This window comes from Hippopotamus amphibius, chromosome 3, assembly GCF_030028045.1.
Source record: "Hippopotamus amphibius kiboko isolate mHipAmp2 chromosome 3, mHipAmp2.hap2, whole genome shotgun sequence".
Classification (NCBI taxonomy): Eukaryota; Metazoa; Chordata; class Mammalia; order Artiodactyla; family Hippopotamidae; genus Hippopotamus; species Hippopotamus amphibius.
Window position 1 is genome coordinate 191,610,881 of NC_080188.1, and position 26,050 is coordinate 191,636,930.

A 26,050-nucleotide genomic window follows, 5' to 3' on the forward strand; every position below is an offset into this window, starting at 1 on the left:
ACACACTAGCAACTGCTTGGTTGTTCGGAAATGTCTGCCTTTGGGTGATTATGAACAGAGAATTCGAATACTGTTAAAGACACATGTTCCATCTCCACCAAGAGGGATTCTCCGTTATGCCAAACAGAAGCATCTTGCTAGGTCAGACCGATTGACTGTTGAAAATCTCATCACTCAGAACTGTGTCATTGACATATTCCTCTCTCATGCAATGTTTGGTGGTAATGCACTTAAAACTTCTCTGTTCTTTATAAACACTGGGAGTTAGTTTTAATTTTTATTCCTACCTTTTATGATTTAAAAAAGTGTATTTACCATCATTAGGGAGTATATTTTAATTTTTAGATGGTGAAACATATCACTAAAAAGACATATTGTTAAAGTTTTAGCAGGGAATCCAAATCAGACGTAATTAGTACAATTATATCAAATTCCAAACTACTAGGTGACATTTTCAGTCAGAGTTGCTGTGATGGAATCTCAGGCCCAGGTATTATCTCATGCTTGTTTTTTATTTAGAAGTATGGAGAGGGTAGGCAAAGTTTAATAAAGCAATGACTCTAGAATCAAATCCTTTGATGAATGACATTTGAGATTTATTGTATGTTCTCTCTCCCCCTTGATCCACATCCACTCCTCTCCTGCCATTTTTAAAAATGATTAGATCATTCACAGAGCAAATAGAACAGATTTGATTTAGTCTTTTGCTATGTCAAGTGATTTTTATATCAAGACTAATGAGATGAATATTTTCCTACAATTTATTCTTAGTACTGCATATCCTGTACTTGAGTTGGTTTCATTAATTATGCATCCAACATTCAAGAGAAAATGAGCTGTCCAGGAAAATAAGATGATATTTGCTTTAAAAACTCTTATTAACTTAATGTTGGGTCCAGTTGAAACCTGTTGTAAGGCCTAGTAGTACCATAAGGTTCATTGACACTAATCAGATCCTCTTTGTGCTAACAAGAAACTACAGTATATTACCTTCTCTCATCTGCTGGTTTTAATTTAAATTGAGATTCTGTACTTGTGTACTCATTTCTTGTATTTGATTATGATATGTGTGTTCAATATTTCTTCTTACAATATAAGGAGTAATGTCTTGTGTGTGTGTTTGAATATGGCATTGTTTATACATACTCCTTCAAATACCAGTAGCTGAAGGCTTGAAAAATTTCTATGTAATACTAAATCCATTATTGGTTAGTTTTAAGTTGTGTTGATAGTTCATGAGAAAAGCCATAACTTAATATTAGCTTATTATTTACCAGATGTAGGAAATCCCCTTCTTTCTTGAATTTGGATGACCTTTAGATTAGATACATGATATCATCAGAAATTTAGGTAAGCTTATTACTTTTAAATATTTTAATACAGAACACATTGTTTTCTTATAATTTACATTTCAAAAAAGTGCAGAGGTACAAAAACCATACAGAGCATTTTTATTTTTAGGTTTTTTTTTTTTTGTATGAAGGAGATATATTGTAGTTTCTTCCCTGTTTTTGGAGTTGTAAAGTGTTGATTCTTTAGAAATAATTTATTGTGAAATATTTGAGAGATGTTATATTTTTAAGATTGGTAATATAAGGGTCTATTCTGTCTTTTCAGTTTGTTTTTTGTTTTGCTGTTAGGTACATGAAGAGCTTACCACATATTGCAAAGGCCTGATTTTGTCCAAATAAATGTATTAAATCTGCTGCTAGAAAGCCCAGTGAAAGTGAACACTTGATTGAGTCTGTGGGGAACAGCTCCCCACTGAGCTTTTATAGAAGAACAACTGTTTAAAGAAGAATGGAAAGTAGAACAGACACAAAGTTAAAAGACAAATTTGCCAACTTCTGCTTTTAATGGTATTCCAGGGTTTAGCAAGCCATTAACTTTAGTGCTGTAGAACTGCTGAAAGGAAGATTTAAAAATACAAGTGGCTACCCAGAGACTAAGATGCTGAAGGATCCAGAAAGATTGTTTGCTGTTGGAGAGGATCTCCAAGCATGGAAGTTCAGAGTCAATTGAAAAGAAAACGGAAATGGTAATTGATTCTCCCGAAAAGGAGGTGGTCAGTACAAAAAAGGAGGATAAATAAACTGGTAAATCATTGATGTTTTAAATATTTGGAAAGGCACTTTTAAAATCTTCACAGCCTATCTCAAATTTTCTATTATATCTGATAAGGGCAATTACCTTTGTGCAAATAAATTATCAGTAGTTATTGAAAATGAATATTGTCAGCATTATTGAAGATTTCCTTATCAAGTACTGGGGAAAATTCTCCATGAAATACCATATTTTATCCTGCCAGAGTATCAACCCCTGGTGCCCTTCTACATCTTCTAGAATAATCCCTCAGTACCTTCTGTCACCCATTTTGTCACTCATTCTCTATCTCTTATGTGAATTTTAAAATATCACAAAGAGCCAGAAATCTTGTTCTTTTGAAAATGAGACATCAGTTTTAATCCTGGGATTGTGATCAGATTTTCTATTGATGTGGTATACTGTTAGTATTTTTAAGTTTTAAAAAATGGAAAAATAATCTGGTTTTCCTTTCAATTTAAATCTGCTATTCCGAAAGTTGAGAGGGAAATCCTAGCTAGGTTTGATTAATTAGCAATAAAGATGGTTTGCAATAAATCTTTGCCTGTGATTCTTCTTCATATAAAAGGAAATTGACTTGGAACCAAGTTACCAGCAAGAAATAAATACCCTGTACTGTTACACTTATTCAGAGATAAGTCTTGGATTGAAGCCACCTATGTAAAAGGAACTATGCATGGTTCATGATGGAAAAGAGTGCTGTAGATGAAAATGGAAACTTACATCCCACCACATGACAGAGATGAAAAAAACTGACTAAATGCCTGTCAGGTGGCAGATATTTCTGTTTATACTAACACATTCAACCCAAAGTCAAATGCTCTAAAGCACCAAGGAAATAATATGGTGTATAAAGCATGATATTGCCTAATAACCTCAGAGTATGGCTTTGGAGTCAAACAAGTTGAATCCCTGCTCTGTCTTGTACTAGTTACATGATGTGGGCAAAATACTTATTTTTATGTGCCTGTTTCTTTATTTGTAAAATAATAATACTGATAAGATTTTAAGGGTTATAAGAGTTAATATTTATATGGCTTTTAGAACAATGCTTAACACACAACTGCTAGATGAAGGTTTGCTACTGCTGTTTATAGAGGATAAAGGTTTAATATCATGAAGCACTGCCTCCTAGCTCATTATAATCTTTAAAAATGTTATTTAAGTATAGCTTGAAAAGAAAATGTTGTAAATATCTTAATAGTAATATTAGTACCAATGCCATTAGATAATAGTTAATCAATATTATTACAATTACTACTTAATAAAACATTTGCTTTAATAGAATGTATGACATTGTTTTCAATATTACAAAATAGTATATCTGTGATTAATTGATTACATGTTATAGCAAGGTTAATGACATACACCTAAACAAATGACTACAGTTTTAATTGGATTCTTCCTGATTTTCAGTTTACTTCATGGCACATGGGCTTTAAGGACATTCTGATGCTTGTAAAAGGGGACCAAGCATTTTTGTCATATTGTTTCCCAGATATTTTGGCTTTACAGATAAGTCCTGGGAATCTACATTATTAAAAACTCCCAAAGACTGAATATCAGTAGGTTGGGACATAAAAATATTTTTAAAAATAAACCTACATGGGAAGACTTTTTTTTTTTTTTTTCCTCTAGTTGCAGCAAGTAGGGTCTACTCTTCGTTCTGGTGTATGGGCTTCTCGTTGCAGTGGCTTCTTCTGTTTCAGAGCACAGGCTCTAGGTGTGTGGGCTTCAATAGTTGTAGCACATGGGCTCAGCAGTTGTGGCTCACAGGCTCTAGAGCACAGGCTCAGTAGTTGTGCTGCATGGGCTTAGTTGCTCCACAGCATGTGGGATCTTCTGGGACTAGGGATCAAACCTGTGTTCCCTGCATTGGCAGGCAGATTCTCAACCACTGTGGCCACCAGGGAAGTCCCGAAGGGTTTGTAAATAAATTTCAGAAGGTCTTGAGGCAATAATGCTGCTTCCTATAGACATTAATATAGAACTAGAAACTAATTGTATAATCGATACAAATTATGAAGCCACATTTAAATGTTCAGTGGAAGACTCCATCCTGTAAGTAGTTTCAGTTCTATAAGAAATTATGATATACTGTACGACTGTGTGCCTTTGAACACCAATGAATATTTAATTTCTGTTTTGTTGCACTACTCTCATGTATCATATGTAAATATTTGTTCTCACACATGTCAGGTTATATTCCTTCATTTGAAAGCAATCTTTTTTTGCGCCCTATGTATTATTTCTAAAATGGGTCAAGAATGACAACTTCAAATAACTTGAAATTTCTTCTGCTTTTGATGCTGAATAACTGCTGACATATGATGTTATAAATAGACTTGCTTTTAAATATGGAAACTCATGGCTTTGTAGTAGATGAAAATGGGATCTTAATATTTTATAAGCAACTTCTTTTTCCATTTATAATAGAATAGTGAGTAGGCAATGAATTATTATTAAATTTCTTCAGTATATCTATATTTAGCACATTGGAACATTTATAACTTGCTCATTTAATTATTCTGTAATATTTTATGCATATAGATTAAGTTCTTTACATAAAAAGAGATAATTATTTTAATAACAATAATGTATGAGTTGATACTTTTCTTGACTATACAGCAGAATATAAAAAGGAAGTGATTTAAAACCTTTAATGAAAAATTATATCTGGATTTAATATTCTTTTGCTTATGCACCAGTAATTACATTCATTAAAGTTTTAATTTCAAGCAATATTGCCTAGATAAAATTAAGTAAACATCTCCTGTTAATATCTGTTTATATACTGAACATCATTGCCTTTTGCCCATTGTTTCTTATAATCTACATTCAATTATGCTTATTTTTTCTCTTTTAATGCTTACCCATATTGTAAAAATGCTGTATGTACTGCAAAATTATATAGAGAGCTGCTAGAAGATGTGAATTATTTATAGTACATATAAACTAAGCTTTATATATTCATCTTAACTGAGTTTCAATTTGAGAAGATCTATGTCTTCTTTAAAACATTTAAATTAATAACCCTTGGAATAAATAGCCCATTATTTTAGTTAAAGGTTTGTATATCATTTGCCAAATTCAGTCAACATTTTAAAAATTATTATACAGATAGATAATTCTTGATGGATAATTTTTGTTATTCCATTCAATATCTGCTAAGGTAGTTTCTTTCTTTTTATGGAGTTGAGGCTGTGTGATGATCCCAAGCAAACATGATTCATCTTTAAAAGTGAATTTGAGTTAATTTTTTAACTCTATATAAAGGAAGAAATTGAATTTTAAAATTTCTTCCAGAATCTTCCCCATGCTACCTCTGACAATGATGTCCTTATTGTGTATTATGCACTCTTCATTCTGATATATGTAAAGAAAGAAAAGATGGGAGAAAGATAGATTTACAAGGGAAGAGAACATACAATATCATAATGAAAGTTGGGAATCTCCTATAGGGATTATCACACAATGAAAAATGTTCTTCAGTCTAGGGAAAAGGGGATATAATTGCTTCCAAAATATAAGTGAAATAGATTCTTGATGGGTTGGGATAGACTTGCAGTTTTCTATCTACACTTTTTTTTAGAAAAGAATTCTATTTTTCAAATAAAACATAATGAATAAAATGGATGATACAAGTAAAAACATGAATAGATACAATCAGCTTAAAAACAATTATAAAAACTAAAAGAAGAGAGTAGAGATTTACCTTCCCTGAACTTGCTCAAGCTGGTCAGTTCATACCGATTGAATTTTTCCATCCAATTCTGATTTTACTTTTCTTAACTAGATATAACTTAATGCCATCTTTAAAGGAGATATCTGCATTTTGTTACTTTTTTCAGTGTGGTTATTATCAATCATTACAACAGCCTTAATTGTGTGGCAATCTAAGTGAAATGTGAGACAGAGTAATTAATCATATTTACCATATTTCCTTAGCTATAATTTTGTTACTATTATTGTTATTTTACTTCTGTACTGCACAATCTACAGAATATTGGTAGTTTAAGTCAGCTCTCCGGAATTTAATTTTATGTAATGTAAGAAATTAGAGCTTTGAGGTTGAGCAGTATGTTTGTTTTCACTTTACATGATTTTGAATATCAATCAAAATGGAAAAACCATTTTTGATATATTTCTAGATAAGCCATTCCCAAATTAATGAGGTAAATATATTAGGCACAGATAACATAATTATGATGCAGAAATTAATGTAAATCATCTTCCAGGCAGGATGAGTGACTCTTTGTAAGTTAGAAAAATGAAGGAGGAAAAAAAAAATGTCAGGTCTTTAGAGAAGGGTTTGCCATGCAAATAAAATGTCTTTTTTTTTCTAGTAAGTCTGTGATGTCTGAGCAGATAACTATCCAAAGATATAGTGACATATATATTTTAGATTTTACAGAAATGCTTGCAGGATTTCTTAGGCTTACATTTTAGGTCCACAACTCAGGCAATGTGGCAGGTAAGGGAACTACAGAACTCAGTAGGAAAAAGTCAACAAACAAAAATTGTCTGACAATGAAAGAGGTGAAGACTTTACAGAAGTTTGAGGTTTGAATATCCAAAAAAATGATGCCTATAAATTCATTTGCCTAGTTAATATTTGTTTTATTTTCACAGTAAGATTATTTTTAGAATCATATTTCACTGGAAATGGGGATCAATGAAAATAGCCACTAAGATTATAAACAAATATTGTTAGAAATTATAAATATAGCTAGCATAGGTTTATAAAGCTTTAGACTAAGAAAAGAAGGGTAAAAAGGAGTGATGTTATGAAATCATTGGTTGTATTATAAAAAAAAAAAGATGGGCTAAATACATACAAAAGATGACAGAGCTAAGGCAGTTCCACGAGAGGACAATTCTAACAGATTTCATTTTAAATATATAGTGTTTGGCATGATAAAGCACTGAGGTAGATTGTTAGATAATTGGGCTCAGGGGAGAAATGAGATTTATATCTATATAGTCATCTATCTGTATCCTTCTATCTTCACACATATCCTCACATACACAAATAACATAAATGACATATCCACATATCCATGTATATGTGAGAATATATGTGCATGCACATATGAACATTCAAGCATGTGCATGTAGAGTTAAGTCTGTGGATATGTGTATGTTTGCATATATTAGTAGATCATATGGATAGAAGCAAAAGTGAAGCTACAAAATTTGTAACCTGAAAAAGAAATGCAGACTAAGACATAGATTGCTGAAGAAAGCCTTGAAACATATTCATAGGTAAGGATTGTGATGGACAAATGGAATAAGAGAGGAGGTGACTAGTCTCATGGAAGCCAAAGGGCGAGAAATTTTCAAAAAGGCTAAGCATGTTCAAATAGCAGCTCAATGCAGCCTTCATCACTGCTGTTAGAGTAGATCATTAAGAGTCAAATTACAGAGCATGAAGGAAGTGGAGGTGGAGGTGGCTGGTATGGATTACTAAATTTAAAAGTTTGCCAGTGAAAGAAGTGAGTAAAAATTGGTCTTTAAATTCTGCCCTCAATATTTTGTGTTTATAATATCTTGTGATTTATGTTTCAGCAGAAATATTTTAAACTTTTTAGAGTATCCGCTAATCTGAGACTTCAAAAAAATGCTTGAACAATATGCATGGAAGTCAGGAGCTATAGTCTAGCTTCACTTTTTCATGCATTTGTTGCCAGTGTGGCTGTAGATAATTCACAGCCACCTCAAGGCTCAGGGTTCTCATGTGCTAAATGTTAAATATGTCCTACTTCATTGCAGAATATTTATAAAAGTTAATTCCATAGATGAAGTTGAACATGAAAATGAACTGCATTGCTAACAAAGAAATAAATTTATCAAGTAGAGTCTACAATTTCAGGAACTAGTGCAAAAGTAAGGAAAAGACATGGATAAAGGGGGGGTATCCTTAAGTTTAGGGAGAACATGCCTCAGTTATAGGCTAGCAAGAAAGAAACCCTGATGTGGAAAAGTTACTACTTCAAGACCTGAATGAAATTTAATTGATTTAGGTCACAGAGAAAGCAAGAAGGGATGAGGTCTGCAGCATACTTTAAGAATTAAAACAACTTTCATTTTATTAATTTGTTATTTGCTTTGGAAAAATATATCTGGAAAATATAGGCAGTGTCTAGAGAAAAACAATGAATTAGATTCTGTGGGATTAAGACAGTCATTCACGTTACTTAATCATGGATTTCCAGTGTTACATAAATATAACAGAAAATAGGTGGTGCAAAATTTTACCTAGGTCATGCGCCACTGTTGTTTTAAACCATTTCTTTTTTTTTTTATTAAAAAAAATTTTAAGCTCTTTATTGAAATATAATTGCTTTACACTCTTGTACCAGCTTGTGAGGTACACCAAAGTGAATCAGCTGTATTTATACACATAACCCCATATCCCTTCCCTCCTGTGACTCACCGCCACCCTCCCCGTCCCAGCCCTCAGAAGCATCACCCATCATCGAGTTGATCTCCCTTTGTTATATAGCAACTTCCCACTGGCTATCTATTTTACAGTTGGTAGTATATATATGTCTATGCTACTCTCTCACTTCATCCCAGCTTCCCCTTCGACCCCTGCCTCCCCCAACCCCTTGTCCTCCAGTCCATTCTCTGCATCTGCATCCTTATTCTTGTCCTGTCACTGGGTTCATCAGTACCATTTTTTTTTTTTTTTTTTTTAGATTCTGTATATGTGAGTTAGCATACGATATTTGTTTTTCTCTTTCTGGCTTACTTCACTCTGTATGACAGACTCTAGGTCTATCCACCTCATTACATATAGCTCCATCTCATCCCTTTTTATAGCTGAGTAATATTCCATTGTATATATATGCCACATCTTCTTTATTCATTCATTTGTTGATGGGCATTTAGGTTGCTTCCATGTCCTGGCTATTGTAAATAGTACTGCAATGAACATTATGGTACATGTTTCTTTTTGGATTATGGTTTTATCCGGGTATATGCCATTTCTATTGAATTAGGTTGACTGATCCATAGAGTGCATGCCTCTTTATTTGTTTTAAAACATGGTTAGAGTTTAGTGGAATTTCTGAAATTTAAGAGAACAATGAGGTCAGGGATAATGATGTTTCCTTAGAAACAAGAATAAATGTGAAATACCTGTTAATGGATATTTATGTATTTAATGTAGAGATACATTTATAAGAAGGTTCTAATAATTGTTCACTTTCATATTAGTGAAAGGGAGGCATAAGACTTACTCATAATGATTCAGAGTGGAGATCATGGAGAAACCCCCTTTCATCATGAGTTTATGCATCTCCTCCTACTCATTCAGTGCAAGAAGTGCAGAGAAGCAATAAAATGGACAGGTTTAAATTTCAGACTTGTCTGAATTTTGGAGATATTAATCATTAGGAATTAAAGATAGAAAACAAGGAAAAAAACTTTAAAAATGACTCAATCAGTAAATTGAGTGTACACTTTGCTAATCATGACTCCATTGCTGTTTTTAAAAAAGAAATTATTAAATTGTTCATTTAAACTCAGTCAATATTTTTAACTAAGCATATACCTCTTTATCTCTATATCTACCTATACATCTTTATCTTCATCTATATCAACCAACAATTATTTTTTGTTTTACTTAATTTTAAAATGGCATTTTTCACAGAACTAGAAAAAGTGATTTTAAAATTTGTATGGAAATGCAAAAGCCCGCAGAGAGCCAAAACATTCTTGAGAAAGAAGAACAGAGCTATAGGAATCAGGCTTCCTGACTTCAGACTATACTACAAAGCTACAGTAATCAAAACAGTATGGTACTGGTACAAAAACAGGCACATAGATCAATGGAACAGGGTAAAGAGCCCAGAAATAAACCCACACACCTATGGTCAATTAATCTACAACAAAGGAGGCAAGAATATATTCTCTTCAAAAAGTGGTGCTAAGAAAACTGAACAGCTACATGTAAAACAGTAAAATTAGAGCATTCTCTAACACCATATATTAAAATAAACTCAAAGTGGATTAAAGACCTAAATGTAAGACTAGAAACTTTAAAACTCCTAGAGGAAAACAGAAGCAGAACATTCTTTGACAAAAATCATAGCAATATTTTTTTTGGATCTGTCTCCTAAAGAAAAGGAAATAAAGCAAAAATAAGCAAATGGTACCTAATTAAACTTAAAAGGTTTTGCACAGCAAAGGAAAACATTGGAAAAAATGAAAAGACAAACTACTGAATGGGAGAAAATATTTGCAAATGATACGACCCATAAGGGATTAATATTCAACATATATATGCTCATACAACTCAACATCAAGAAAACAAGCAACCTGATTAAAAAATGGACAGAACTGTAGAGACATTTTTCCAAAGAGGAAATGAAGATGGCACACAGGCACATGAAAAGATACTCCACTTTGCTAATCATTAGGGAAATGCAAATCAAAACCAAGATGAGATATTACCTGACACCTGTCAGAATGGCTATCATCAAAAAAATCACAAATAACAAATGTTGGCAGGCATATTGAGACATGGTACACTCCTACACTGTTGGTATGAATGTAAATTGGTGCAGCTACTGTGGAACACAATTCGGAGGTTTCTCAAAAAAAAAAAAAATAGAACTACTATAAGACCCAGCAGTTCCACTCCTGGATATATATCCCCAAAAGCCAAAAACACTAATTAGAAAAGATACATATTCCCCAATGTTCATAGCAGCATTATTTACAATTGCCAAGATTTGGAAAGAAATTTGTGTCCATCAACAGATGAATGGTTAAAGAAGATGTGGTGTATATAGATAGATGATAGATAGATAGATAGATAGATAGATAGATAGATAGATAGATAGATACGATGGAATACTACTCAGCCATAAAAAAGAATGAAATTGTGCCATTTGCAGCAACATGGATGGACTTGGAAGGCATTATGCTAGGTGATATGTCAGACAAATACTGTATGGCATCACTTATATGCAGAATCTAAAAAATATCACAAACTAGTGAATATAACAAAAAAGAAAGACTCCAAGATATAGAGAACAAACTACTGGTTACCTGTGGAGAGAGGTGGGGAGGGACAGTAGAGGGGTATGGGAGAGGGAGGTACAAACTATTGGGTGTAAGTTAGGCTCAAACTTGTATATCCCAGAAAATATAGCCAATATTTTGTAATAACTGTAAATGTAGTAAATAACCAAAATTTTTTAAAATGTGGGCTTTTTTCTCAACTAATTCTATTTTTCTCCATATAGACCTTTTCAGCTGATGTTATGTTGAGATATTTCAACTGAGGGAGATAAATGACTTTTTAAAAAGATTAATTTTATTTATTTATTTATTTATCTCTTTATTGGAGTATAATTGTTTTACACTATTGTGCCAGTTTCTGCTGTACAACAAAGTGAATCAGCTGTATTTATACATATATCCCCATATCACCTCCCTCCCACAACTCCTTCCCACCCTCGCTATCCCAGCCCTCTAAGTCATCACCAATCATCTAGTTGATCTCCCTGTGTTATGTAGCAGCTTCCCACTAGCTATCTATTTTACATTTGGTAGTGTATATATGTCAATGCTACTCTCTCACTTCGTCCCAGCTTTCCCTTCGCCCTCCACCCCACGTCTTCAAGTCCGTTCTCTACGTCTGCATCTTCATTTTTGCCCTGTCACTGGGTTCATCGGTACCATTTTTTTTTAGGTTCTATATATATGTGTTAGCATACAGTATTTGTTTTTCTCTTTGTGGCTTACTTCACTCTGTATGACAGACTCTAGGTCCATCCACCTCAATACAAATAACTCAATTTCCTTCCTTTTTTATGGCTGAGTAATATTGTGTATATATGCCACATTGTGTATATGTGCCACATCTTCTTTATCCATTAATCTATAGATGAGCATTTAGGTTGCTTCCATGTCCTGGCTATTGTAAATAGTGCTGCAATGAACATATGGTACATGCTTCTTTTTGAATTATGGTTTTCTCAGGGTATATGCCCAGTAGTGGGATTTCTAGGTCATATGGTAGTTCTATTTTTAGTTTTTTAAGGAACCTCCATACCGTTCTCCATAGTGTCTGTACCAATTTACATTCCCACTAACAGTGCAGGAGGGTTCCCTTTTCTCCACACCCTCTCCTGCATTTATTGTGTCTAGATTTTTTGATGATTGCCATTCTGACTGGTGTGAGGTGATACCTCATTATGGCTTTGACTTGCATTTCTCTAATGATTAGTGATAATGAGCATCTTTTCATGTGTTTGTTAGCCATCTGCATGTCTTCTTTGGAGAAATGTCTGTTTAGGTCTTCTGCCCATTTTTGGATAGTTGACTTTTACATATAACAGATTGGAAGGACCAACTCAATTTAGCACATTGATTTTTACTTAGATGGGCTCCTTTTCACTTGTCTTTTAATTTAAGGCCAACTTTGTAAAGGATTTATATTGAGTTTTGTTAGCTCACCACGTGTCATATAATAGAGTTACATATTGATAAATTTACCTTGATGCCTTTTATTCTGCTTATGACATAATTTCTTTTTATTGTAAAACCTATTAGCTCTTATCCTACAATTTTAGAAGTCTTACTAGAACATAGAAGGATAATATTCTGTTAATCATATTTATCATATTTTCAACTAGTCACAAAAAAATCAATTGTATTTATTATTGTATCAATCTTATTAGTGTATCATTCAATGTTATTGGCTTTAACTTTTTTACTGTTACTCCTACATATTGATTATGAATGTATCAAATAAAGTCCTACTAGTTTTAGTATTAAATTTTTATTAGAATGTATCAGTTTTAAGAATAGGTTTTATGACAAACTAAAAGGAAGTCTTTTTTAAACTATATGCCCTTATCTCAATTTATTACACAAAATTAATTCACAAAAGAATTTTGAGTTCCTTAAGGGAAAAACGATAAATCATGAAATGCACCCCACCTCTTAAAATTTCTCACAATTACCAAATTGTCAAATAAGTGGAATAGCTATTCATTCCAATTATTAATATACTTAATAAACATTAATTGCTGCACAGACAAAATAATATTTTTCACAGATTTTTGGGGTTCTGGAAGAGGTGAATAAATCTAAAGAGGGTGAGGGAGGTAATTGTGACATATTGCTAACCGATTCATGTGAGTTGTGTGGGGAAGGGCATTTGGGTAACCCTTTAGCATGTGTTAGCATATAAATCTTTGTAAATTACCACTCGGAGTTATTGCTTCTTCCTTAGGTTAAGCAGTTTCTTAGATGGGATAAGTAGGTAGTTGCTTCATCTTTTGTCAATTACTTTTTTACTTGAAAGGCTGATGCTTTTATAAAAAAATCAATTTCATGTTGCTATAGAGAGTAAGTTTGTCAAAGATTTTATTCTGGACGGTGCTGATATAAAATATTGTTTCTTTTTGTGACAAAAGAGACAATAGTTTTAATAGTTGTACAGGGTATATGAAGGCATGTGATTTTTGATATAGAAAATATACTGTCTATATCCAATGTCAATAAATAACTAATCTTGTTGCACAAGTAATTTTTTCCATGACCCCTTATTTTCTTCTATTTAACACTCTATATTTCTCTTTCTCTTCATAGCCATATTTCTTCCGTCTCTTCACTGTTTCCATTTTATGTCTCACTCAAATTTCTACCAATTGCATTCTGCCTTCCAGCACAATCATGCCACTAAAACACCTCTCTCTGAAATATCAATTTCCTTCTTGCCAAATCCAGTAGTAAACATTTCATTCTCCAATTTTGAGGTGTTCATTTATATTGAGTTTTTTTTTCCTCCCTGTGTTTAAAATTTTTCCTCCGTATCTTTAAGCTGACAGCGTATCCTGAGCTAATACCCTCAGGGAAGAGTCTGTGACATAGTAGAAAAGAAAAATACGGACTTTGCCTCCAAAGTCTTGTCTTAGAAATGTGAACGACATAAGAAAATGGATCTGTGTGTAGACATCATGCTTTAGAGACGTTCTTATGAAAGATTTAGGCTCAGTTTTGCGGAAGGGAAAAGAGAGACAGGTCTGTGGGTCCCAAGAGCCCCTAAAAAAAGAGAGAAGATGTATCATTTTTTTCAGCAACAGTTAGGGAGATTGAGGAACACTCTGAACAGGAATAATCATTTGCGCTGTCTAGATTATTTATCCATCAGTAGCCACTCAAAAATTCCCCTATTCTAAACATGGCCCAAATATAACAGAGAACTCACCATGGGTCATGTGAAAAGGTAAGACAGGTGTTTCACAAGTACAACGTATGAACACAAGCTTCATCACAGGTGGTAGCAACCTTAACACTAAATCTTGGAAGCTAGGACAAATTTTTCAGAATTGAAGAAAATGACTGAAATTGAGAGTTCTGCCAATCTAATCAAATTTTGAGTTTGGCATCAAAAGTAAAGTTTGTAGAAAATCTTTCTTGCACTTCTTAGGTGTTATGGACCGAATGTTTGTGCCTACCCCTGGTCCCCTGAAAATTTGTGTGTTAAGCCCTAACCCCCCAAATGACATCGTTTGACTTTTTTCTTGCAGTAGATCATTATATCTTCATATTGAACTGAGTCCCTGCAATAGACTCATGTATTCAAGCTAAAAAATGAACCTGTTCTGTCATGTGGTATTAGCTTTAATCTGTACCTGTTTAAAAACATTTTTCCCACCTAGACTTAAGAAAATAATATATGCTTATTTTAGAAAATATGGGAAATAAATAAAAGTAAAGGTTTTGATGATTTTTTACTAAAATTTTGAATATTTTATTCCAGATTTTTAAAAACTACATCCATTGTTATTAATATAAATGTAAAATAAATAATAGCTAACATTTGATAAACATTTACTATGTGGCACACTCCTTTAAGAGCTCTGCTGTGTGGACTCAATGAATACTCACAATGCTCTGAGGGAGATTCTATTATTATATCTGACTAGCTGTCTGGGATAGATTCCTAGGAATAGAAGTCTTTGGAGTAAAAAATTGATAAATTTCACAATTCTTAATTTGTACTGTCAGATTGTACTCTAGAATACTGGATTGATTTATGCCTCCTTCAGGATTGTGTGAAAGTGTCTTTTTACTCAACTCTTGCCAACACTGGTTTTTATTATTATTTTTTAATCACTGAAAATATATATGTCTGGTAGATTAGGAGCTTCATCTCATTTTGGGATGGATGGTATGCTGTTCTGTACATCTATATTACATGAGGGGGATCTGAAAATAAAAATTCTTTGTTCATAATTATTTTAGTGTGTTCTTCAGAGGTAGGAGCTATTATAGTCCTTTGTTTCCTTATTCATTAATTAAACAGAAATAAACCATGGTAAACTCTGCTCTTTATTTTCTGTTAAAATATTTATCTTTTCTAGTTATTATGAAAGATCTGTATAATTTTGATATCTGTACAGTCTGTCCTTACTGGAAATAGAAAAAGGAGTTAAGCTATGACATTGGTGACAAAATATCAGGAGTCACTGTATTTAGATGAAAAGTTTTTGGTACTGCTTAGATGGTGCAAAACATCACAGTCAAGGATACCTTCAGCTTCTCCTGTTACAAGCAGGCGTCATCCTTCATTCTTCCCTTTCCCTCACCACTCTATCCTCATTCAGTCCATCATCAAATCCTATCAGCATGGCCATCACAACGTATCCCAAATCTGTCTACTTCTCTCTGTTTCCTGTACTGTCACTCTCAGTTGAGTAAAAGTCATCTCTTGCTTAGACTACTTGTAACGGAGCTCACCACTTACCCTCAAAGACTAATTTTCTATTTTTAGCCCCTAATTTTTTTTTTACAACAATCATGATTATAGTAGGTCATTTTACCTTCCCAAATTATTCATGGCCCCTCCCTGTAAAGGATTGTGTATACTTCCTTGTCTCACTCTTTAGACTTTGCCACATGAGTCACTTTGCCTATTAGAATGCGAGTGAAAGTGATGTCTATCACCTCTGAGATGGATCTTTTAAGGACATAATATGGTGGTACCATTGCTATTTTTCTTTTCCCACTAGAACAGTGATGCCCTAGACAGGGCTTGTTCCTTCTGTCTGGATCTCAGAGTATTGAAGATAAGTGGTGTGGACCCACAGCAGACTGTAACATAAACTCTGTGGTTGTACGCGGCAGCCTCACCTGAGTTTCAAAAATATAAAACAAATAATGTTGCTTTCCTGTTCCAACCCTGCAAAGGTTTCCGATCACATTTAGGGCCAGCTGAAAACTCCTCACTGCAGCCTTTAAGGCTCTCTATTCTATAGATCCTGCCTACGCCCAGATTTCGTCTCACACAGTTCTTCTCACAGTTCTGTGTTCAAGCACGATGACTTTCATCACAATTCCAGGACCCACAATCTTTTTCCTGCCCAATGGCCTCTGAAATAGGTATTTTCTTCTCACAATAGTGCTCTTCCCTCGTGTGTGTCACTTTCTGGTAGCGCATCCCATTTTGTGTTGTTCATAGCATTCTTTACTATCTGAATGTCTTTGCCTATTTGATTATTTTCTTTCTCCTCTCTCTAGAATCTAGAAGCAGGGGCCTAATGCATCCTGCATCCCTCCTGCCTATAATGAGACTTGCCCTGCAGGAGGTACTAAACAAACATACTTTAAATGGGAAAATGAATCTAATTCCCTTTGCCAAGTGAAATTTGGTGCTAGTAAAAATGCCATTTTCCACCTCTCAGCTTTTCCCATAGTATTTCCTTTTCACTGAGTCTTCCAACATATCTTAAATTAGAAAATATTACCCACTAAAAAACAACAACATCAAACCAAACCAAAAAACCTTGAGAGTTTCTACAACACGGTGGCCATGACTATATTTCAACTCATTCTCTTATGCACTGAAATTGTTCTTATGATTCCACCCCGGCTATGTGTTTGTTCTGGGACAATGAGAGCACAGTGTGAAGGTCACCGGATTGGGAACTGAAACCAGGATTCTCAGGTTCAAGTCTTGGCTCTGCTGTATATCAGCCATGTGCCCTTGGGAAATTCCCTGAATCCCTTAGAGCCTCAGTTCCCCCATCTATGAAGTTTAATTTGGGCAGCGACAGCGTATTCCTTAAAGGTCACTAGGAAGATTAAATGAGTTAACATGTGCAACATGTTTTCAACAGGGCTTTCATGGAATAAATGTTACACTAGTGTGAGTAAATAACAAGTTATTTCATATTCATTTTATTTCCCCAATCCCTGGAACGTCACTGCTGAATAAATGCTTCTTGAAATAAATTGAACCATTTCAGTTTTTAGATCTTTAGGCAGAAACTTTGACTTCCCTGGTGATAGATTTATTGTGTTTCCATCAATTGTCAGTGATCCATGGTGTACTGCAGGGAGTGTTGAACTAGGAAGAGACAGTGAGAATTTGAGTTTTATATAGTTTTTGGAGGTAGAGGTGATATGACATGCTAAGAAACAGAATATGAGGTGTGAGAGAAAGAAATATCAGAGGTGACACAGCGTCTTCTATCCCAGATATTTGGAGGGTGATGCTTTCTACTAAAAAGGTGAAATCTTGGGGCCAGAAGGTTTGAGGGAAGAGGAAAATAATTCTGTTTTGGCAATGTCAACTCTGAGTATCTGACTTCCGTGTGTGGCTATTGAAGGTTTTTGTATACTGTTGCACATAACTCTTGAGCTCAACAGAGAGGTTAGGACAGTAAAATCCACGAGACACAATGAGATCATCATGGAAGAGAGAATAAATACAGATGAGCTCTGGGTGAATTTCTGAGCTCTCAAACATTTATATTAATGCATTTAAAGGCCAAGTGGAAGAGGTGGAAGGGTCATTGCTTCTAGACTAAAAAAGAATCGCCAGAGATGTTTGGAGAATGAGTGTTAAAAAGTTGTATATGAATTTGCTATCACTTTCAAGGAGTTAATAGTCTAAATTGGAGCTTGTCTCCAAATCACAAACATTTTGAGAATATACAACAGCTAAGCTTTGCAAATAGTGCTAACTTGTGAACTAAATTCTTTCATGTTCCTACTTCATTAGTATTTGACCATATAGTTTTCCAAGTAGAAACAACATTTTCAGATGTTTCAAAATTTCCACATTTTGTGATAGTATATAACATTAATTTTCAGTGAGCAATTAAATCAGAGCAATAATAATTATTTTTTTCTGTACAATTAAAAAATCCCTATTTTGAGAAAAAAGCCCTGGGTGCTGCATGCTCCTTGCTTATTTTCCAGGCCATCACTTTCCATTTTTATAGCTTTTAGTACTCTCATTTTTAGCTAAAATTGTGTCATGTCTATCAAGTGTAATTTCCATATCTTTAACTTCCCACTTCTGTAATCAGTCTCCTGTGAATTTTTCAATTTCAATTGAGGTCATTGTGGTCTGGATCACATCCAATTTACTACAAGCGTCTCTGGCATCCTTTCCATGTAAGTCTGACATGTCTAATACACCCGTTCTTTGCCATCTTAGGAAAAAGTTGTGTTGAAATGTCTTTAATTTTTTTTTTTTGATTTGCAAAAATTTGATGACAAATTTAAAATTATGAATGATTCAGTTTACTCTTTCCTTATTTTTGCATATTTTACTTCTCAATACTAATGGTGTCATAAGCCCATAATAGAAAATGTTTCAGGATCTGTGGAGAAAAAGATTAGTTGTTTAAAAAAATGATTATATTCCCTTTTCTATATTGCTGTGGACATGAATTAATTCTTATAATTAAGGACTATGAGTATCAGCCCTTGTTCAATTCTGAATACCCTTACAAGCCTCATATAGAATCTCAGAATTAATAGTCAGAAGCATTTTGCTTTTTTTTTCAAAGAGCCAAAGTGTAAGATGTTTAGTATTTTGGAATACTTTTTTCAAAATTGTGGTTACAAAGGCAATTAAGCCTGCCTAAATTAAGCAATCCTGGCTCTTGGAAGGTTATTATGTCAAATAGAAAGTCTCTTAAGTCAATTTATTAAGGATTAGATACCTGGAGGGAATATTTTATACTGTTGAATTAGCTTTCTCACAGGAGCTAGATGAATGTCTTTTTATTTATAAATCAAAAATCTCTAAACAGGATTTCATTTTTCTTATTAACCAACAGAAATTCTGATGTGCAAAGATTTTATAGACAATTAAGAAACATAGTGCTAAAAGAAACCATAAGTATGAAACTTAACATCTCACAAACTTTAAGATATTGACTTTATGTTAAACATATACAATTCAGTGGGAAACTAAATGACTACCAGACAATTTTAAAATAGGAATCCAATGTCCACAGATTGTAAATTGTCAGATGTTATTTTGGGATTGTATTTCCCAAGATTAGTTTAAAAATGAGAGTAAAGTTGATATGTAGCCTTTTTAAGTGACAATTTAGTATTCAGGGATTTTAACTTATTGGTAGTTTTTGAAATATGTCTAGGCCACATTGAAGATAAAAGAAATAACTGTAGCATGAAAGGAAGTCTGTCAGTTCTGCTCACCATTCTCTCTCCAGCACTAACACAGAATCCAGCACATGGAAAATATAAAAAATATATTTGTTGAGTGAAGACAAAAGCACACACACACACTCACTCACACACTCATACATAAACAGACTTCATATAATCACTCTCTCTCTACAAAGTTGTCCCAAAGACCCTGAGCTGGCTTCCACAATACTTTCAGCAGAACTAGTCATACTCCTGGAGAGACCCTATCCCCATCCTTCCTCACTTACCAGCAATTCTAGCCATAACACTACAAACCATCGACAGACCAGTCCTAAGTAGAATTGCAATTCGTTATCTGTTGAAACAATGATCAGGCTTAGGACTATGATGCCAATTAACCCTGTTTATATTAGTCATCATGAAGAATCCAAGTTTCCCAGATCATTTTTCATCATTAGGACTCTTACCCTCATATTCATGTCATAGCTGACCTGAGTCTCCATCCTTTTCTAGACTCTCAAAACTTCCAATGTGCTCTCTAAACTTCCCAAACTCAAACTTTTTTGTATCCTTAAGTTCTTCTTGGAAAAATCCCTTCACTTCCCATGAATTACTTAGCCCAAGGTTTGTAGAGACTCCCTTTGCTTATCATCACCCCCAGGCCATTGGACCACCTACTTCCTAGCAAGTTCCTGCTCCCTTGATATGCATACCACCGCCTCTGTCTCCAACTACCATTTCACTGAAGTCATCAGTAGTTCTTTGACTCTGTATCTGTATTCCCTTCTCCACTTTATTTCTTGCATCTGTTTAAATCAGGACTTCAGACATTGCCAAATCCAAGGTTCTATATTCAGTCCAAGCTCAAAACTATCTGATTCAGTGGATCACTCTCTCATTCTTGAAACTCTTTCTTTGCTTTGTCATGGAGACCACACACTCCTGTTTTTCTCCAACTTCACTGGTGGTTTCTTTCATGAGTTTTAATGTCTTCATCATTTTGCACTCTAAATATTATGATGTCTCATGACTTAAACCACAGACTTCACATCTGTTCTCTAAGTCATGTCATGGAGTTCCATACTTTTAAATTCAATTTAAAGATTAATGACTCCTAAATTTATATCTCAAGTCATAGCTTTTTCCCTGAGAGCCACTTTCATATATCTGATATTGAACTTGATATCTCCGTTGGTTGTCTAACAAGTGTCTCAAACTCAGTAGATCCAATACTAGTTTATCGAACCCTGTCCCTTGCTACTCCCCATCTTAAGCAAGAGCATCACCTCTCACCCAGTTGTACAGGGAAAGAACCTTAGAGACTTTCTTATATTCCCTTTTAAAAAAAATTTTTTTTTATGTTGGAGTATAGTTGATTTGCAGTGTTGTGTTAGTTTCAGGTGTACAGTAAAATGTTTTAGTTATACATGTACCTATAGCTATTCTTTTTCAAATTCTTTTCTCATTTAGGTTATTACAGAATATCAAATAGAGTTCTCTGTACTGTAAAGTAGGTCCTTGTTGATTATCTATTTTATGTACAGTAGTATGTATATGTTCATCCCAAACTCCTAATGTAACCCTCCCCCCTACAACCTTTCCTCTTTGGTAACAGTAAGTTTGTTTTCTAACTCTGTGAGTCTATATCTGTTTTATAAATAATTAATTTGTATCTTTTTTTAGATTCAATGTATTCGTGACATCTTATAATATTTGTCCTTCTCTGTCTGACTTACTTAGTGTTTATGATAATCTCTAGGTCTGTCCATGCTGCTGCAAATGGCATTATTTCATTCTTTTTATGGCTAATATTCCATTGTTTGTATGTACCACATCTTCTTTATCTATTAATATGTTGATGGATATTTAGGTTGCTTTCATGTCTTGGCTATTGTAAATAGTGTTGCAATGAACATTGCGGTGCATGTGTCTTTTTGAATTATGGTTTTCTCCAGATATATGCCTAGGAGTAAGATTGCTGGATCATATATTAGCTCTATTTTTAGTTTTTTAAGGAACATCTGTACTTTTCTTTATAGTGGTTGTACCTATTTACATTCCTACTAACAATGCAGGAAGGTTCCCTTTTCTCCACACCCTCTGCAGCATTTATTGTTTGTAGACTTTTTGATGATGGCTAGTTTGACTGATGTGAGGTGATATCTCATTACAATTTTGATTTGCATTTCTCCACTAATTAGCAATGTTGAGCATGTTTTCATGTGCCTGTTGGCCATCTGTCTTCTTTGGAGGAATGCCTACTTAGATCTTCTGCCCATTTTTTGACTGGGTTGTTTGTTTTTTTGATATTGAGCTGCATGAGCTGTTTGTATATTTTGGAGATTAATCCCTTGTCAGTTGCATCATTTGCAAATATTTTCACCCATTCTGAGGCTTCTCTTTTTGTTTTGTTTATGGTTTCCTTTGCTGTGTAAAAAGCTTTTAAGTTTAATTAGGTCCCATTTGTTTATTTTTGTTTGTATTTTCATTACTCTAGGAGGTGAATCCAAAAAGATATTGCTGTGATTTATGTCAGAGTGTTTTGTCTATGATTTCATCTAAGGTTTTTTATAGTATCTGTTCTTATAGTTAGATCTTTAATCCATTTTGAGTTTATTTTTGTGTATGGTGTTAGAAAATGCTCTAATTTCATTATTTTACATGTATCCTTTCTTTTTCTCATTCCTTACATCTAGTCGACCAGCAACTCTTACTCTTGCTTCAAAATATTTCCCAAATCTTTCTATTTTCCGCCATTTCTATAGCTCTCATACTGTTTCACATCATTATTATTAATTGTTTGGAGTATTACAAAGGCCACTTTACTAGTCTCACTGTTTCCATTCCACAAATCCTTGTGATGATTAGAAGGTCATATGTAATCTAACCCTGGCTATTTCTTCTATCAGGATCTTCAACTTCTTTCCTAGCTCACATTGTTTACCTCTTTGTGGTATCTCCAGCAAGTCCACCACACTCTCGTATCAGGGACTCTGGAAGCTGGAAATCTTATCCACAGGTATCTCCACCACTCATTCCCTCAGCTCATTCTCCTGTCTGTACCCTTCTTATCTGAACACTCTAACTAAAATAGTAACACCTATCACAAGGCATAGCTCACTCACTTGTATTTTATTTTTATAATCACTCACCATGGACTTCATTTGATTTGTTCTTTTGCTATAAGCCTTACACCAAGAACAGTGCCTCACATAAAGGATCCTCATACTTGCTACAATAAATAAATGAAAATTGTCTTTTTCATATAACAGGTAGAAGGCTTTTTTCATTGGAATTACACAATGAATTATTTTTACAGTAAGTGAATTTTTCTTCTGAAGCATTGTGTTTGGCAGGTGTTGGTAGGGGAACTTGAAATAACTCAAAACATCTGAAACATATCTGTTCAGTATCAATATCTAGAAATCATTAGATGAATAAAATACACATTTTAATTTTTAATTGCCCTTGTTAGAAACTAGAACTTAATTTTTAAAAATAACTCTATGTGACTCCTCTATACTGTATTATTTTTTTATCAAATCATTTTACCATATGTATACAGCCAACATCTCTTGTACTCTGCTGAAATCAAAATGGGTGCGACACTGTTCTGACATGCTTTTGTACTTAGGAGGCTGCACCAAAAGCTATGGATAAAGACATTGTCTTATGTTTTGTTTGTTTGTTTTATTTCCAGTAAAACAATACAAAACCGAGACTACTTGTGTAAATTAGAATGCCGGTTACAGAGCAGAAGGGGAATGGGATACTGGAAAGAAATATCTGTCTTATGTAAATAACTGGAAAGAAACATCCACATCGTCACACGCAATAGACTGTACAATTGGACCATGAATCCAGCAGCCACATGGCAAGTGGCATGTTTTTTGCATTGAAAGAATTTATCTCTGTCTATATAATGGTCTTGCTATGTGATGCAAGAATAACCACATGCCTTTTTGACCCAGCAAACAAGCTATTTTAAAGTGTTAATCTTTGGCTCGTGTAGCTTTCTAAAATGAAAATGCAATGAGCTTCCTCATGTTTTCTATTTACATTTTATGACATAATGATGTCTTGTAAAATATTTATGTTTGACTCAGTGCAGTTATTGGAATATCAAGCAATTACTTCTCCCTCTAATGAAGAAAATGATATTTACACCCATATAAATGAGTATAACAAAAATAATGTGGCTATTATTTGAGAACAAAATCAAGTTACCTTTTGGCGCTAATGGATATTTTAAATTAAAATCATAAAATATAGAACATGTGTCTTGGAAACTTTAGAAAAACATACCTATGTTAGATATTCCAATAGGGTTGGTTTTCTTCTGTCAATACATGAGTATATCAATCACTACAAGCTACGCACTGTCCAGTAGGTGATACTTTTAAACTGTAGGGAGTGTTTCTTACTCATCACCTAGCACAGTGGCTAGCTCACATGAGATACTCATCACTTGCTGAATAAGTAAGGGTCATAAAAGAAGCACACACTAGGTGTCCTGAGGAGCGGAGGTCACATATCAGAGACAATAGATAGCTCTGAAGAAAGGGTACTTCAGTTAGGCAGAAAAGAGTGAAGGCATTTTCAATAATGACTACGTGTACAAAGGGATGATATATGAAAAAGAAATGTCAGGTATAGGAAATGTTGAGTAATTTGATTTCTCCTTTGGTCCCATTTCTCTGTCTTCTTCTAACACATGTCTCTGAGTCCATCTGGGGCAAGTTCCCTGCTTTAAGGGCTCATTGTAATTAGATTGGCCTCACCTGAAAACTCCAAGTTACTATCCCTATTCTAAAGTCCATTTCATCTACAAAGTCCTTCACAGATTAGTTTTTGAATAATCAGGGGGTTAGGGGTTTTGGAGAGAATTCTGCCTACCACAGTGAGTTCATATTTTAAAACTAACATCCACATTTTTAGTGCATTAGCTTTTAAAACTAATACAATGAGGAAATGTATTGCACAATCTGCTAAATTTGAAAATTCAGCGGCAGACATATTCATCCTATGACTTGCTTTCCAGTGATTTGACATCTTGAGAAAATAATTTTATTTTCTCCTTCTCCTTGGCCTTCTCTTTCCTCTCTACTCCCTCTCATCCTGTTCCCTTTCCACTGTTTCTCATCCTCTACATCCTCTTTCTTCTCATCCTCCTTTTATTAACTCCTCATTCTCCAATGTTTTTCTCCCCCTCCAATCAATTGTTATTTTACGTTATTTTTCTTGGTAGTCCTTACACATTTTATGTGATTCTCACAAGTATTTTTTGGTGAGATAGTAGGCATACGTGATATTATTGCTGCCTTCTTCTATAATGAAGTGGATATAGAGTTTTTAATTATTTTACTAAGCCTACATTTGTTGTAAGTGAGAGAGTAAAGTCTATAATGTGAACATATGCTTCTATTACACTCTTCTATCCACTATATGATACTATTCCATTATGGTTTGGTCTTTGAAGAGTAAAAATAAAACGTCAATTATTAATGTTATGAAATATGTAGACAAACTTTATATATGTATATACATATATATATGTAACAGAGTGCTGAAAAAGCTTAAAATATAATTTGTGCAGTAAGATATGAGACACAAAAAGTGAAAACTGTATATAGTTAAGGGCTAAATGTAATGGTATTAACTTTAAAATACTATAGGAGTTCAGAGAAAGTAAAGATGTCCTGCAGAAGGAAGTGTGTAATCAAATTCATTAAAGTGATATAGAGCTTGGAGTGTTTGTGGGAAAAGTGAAAGGAATTGTAAATAAAGCAGTTGTTGGGGAAATGGAGAGAAACAAGTTAGAAAGATAATATGAGACCAGAATATAAATTTCCCATAAAGTTAGAGAGGGATTTGTAAAGTCTCAAATCTCATATCATTAATTAATTTTGCTTTCTGTCACGTTGAATGGTTGAATTTGGACACATACCATCTGCATCTCATGTCTAGTATAGATATTATTGTGCCCTCAAATAGGTGTGTATAACAATAACATAAAGAAAAGGTTAGAAAAGGGTATGGACACATTGTAAACTGAATAAACTTTGAATATCCTCTGACTTTATATCCTGAATTGTTCATATTTTAACTTGTGGTGCCTTAGTCACTTTTCTTTATCAAGTAAGAGCTTAATATTACCCAAAGAAATATGCAGAATTTTATCCTACCTATTTGGATAGTCCGTGTCAGAGAGAAATCATACTTTAAAAAATAAATAAACCTGCACCCTGGAGTTGAGGATGCACCTTCAGAGAGAACTAAATGGTAATATAAAAAGTGACAGGAAAGTATATATCTAAAAAGATTCTAACCCTAAATATATCTTCTCTACACAAAACACTGTGTTTCATCGAATTTGTACACGTAGTATTTTTTTTTTTTTTTACCTTTTAACTGAATTTTATTTTATTCTTTTTGCCATATCACCCATAAGGTTTCTCTTTCTTTTCTTTCTTTTTCTCTCTCTTTCTTTCTTTCTTTCTTTCTTTCT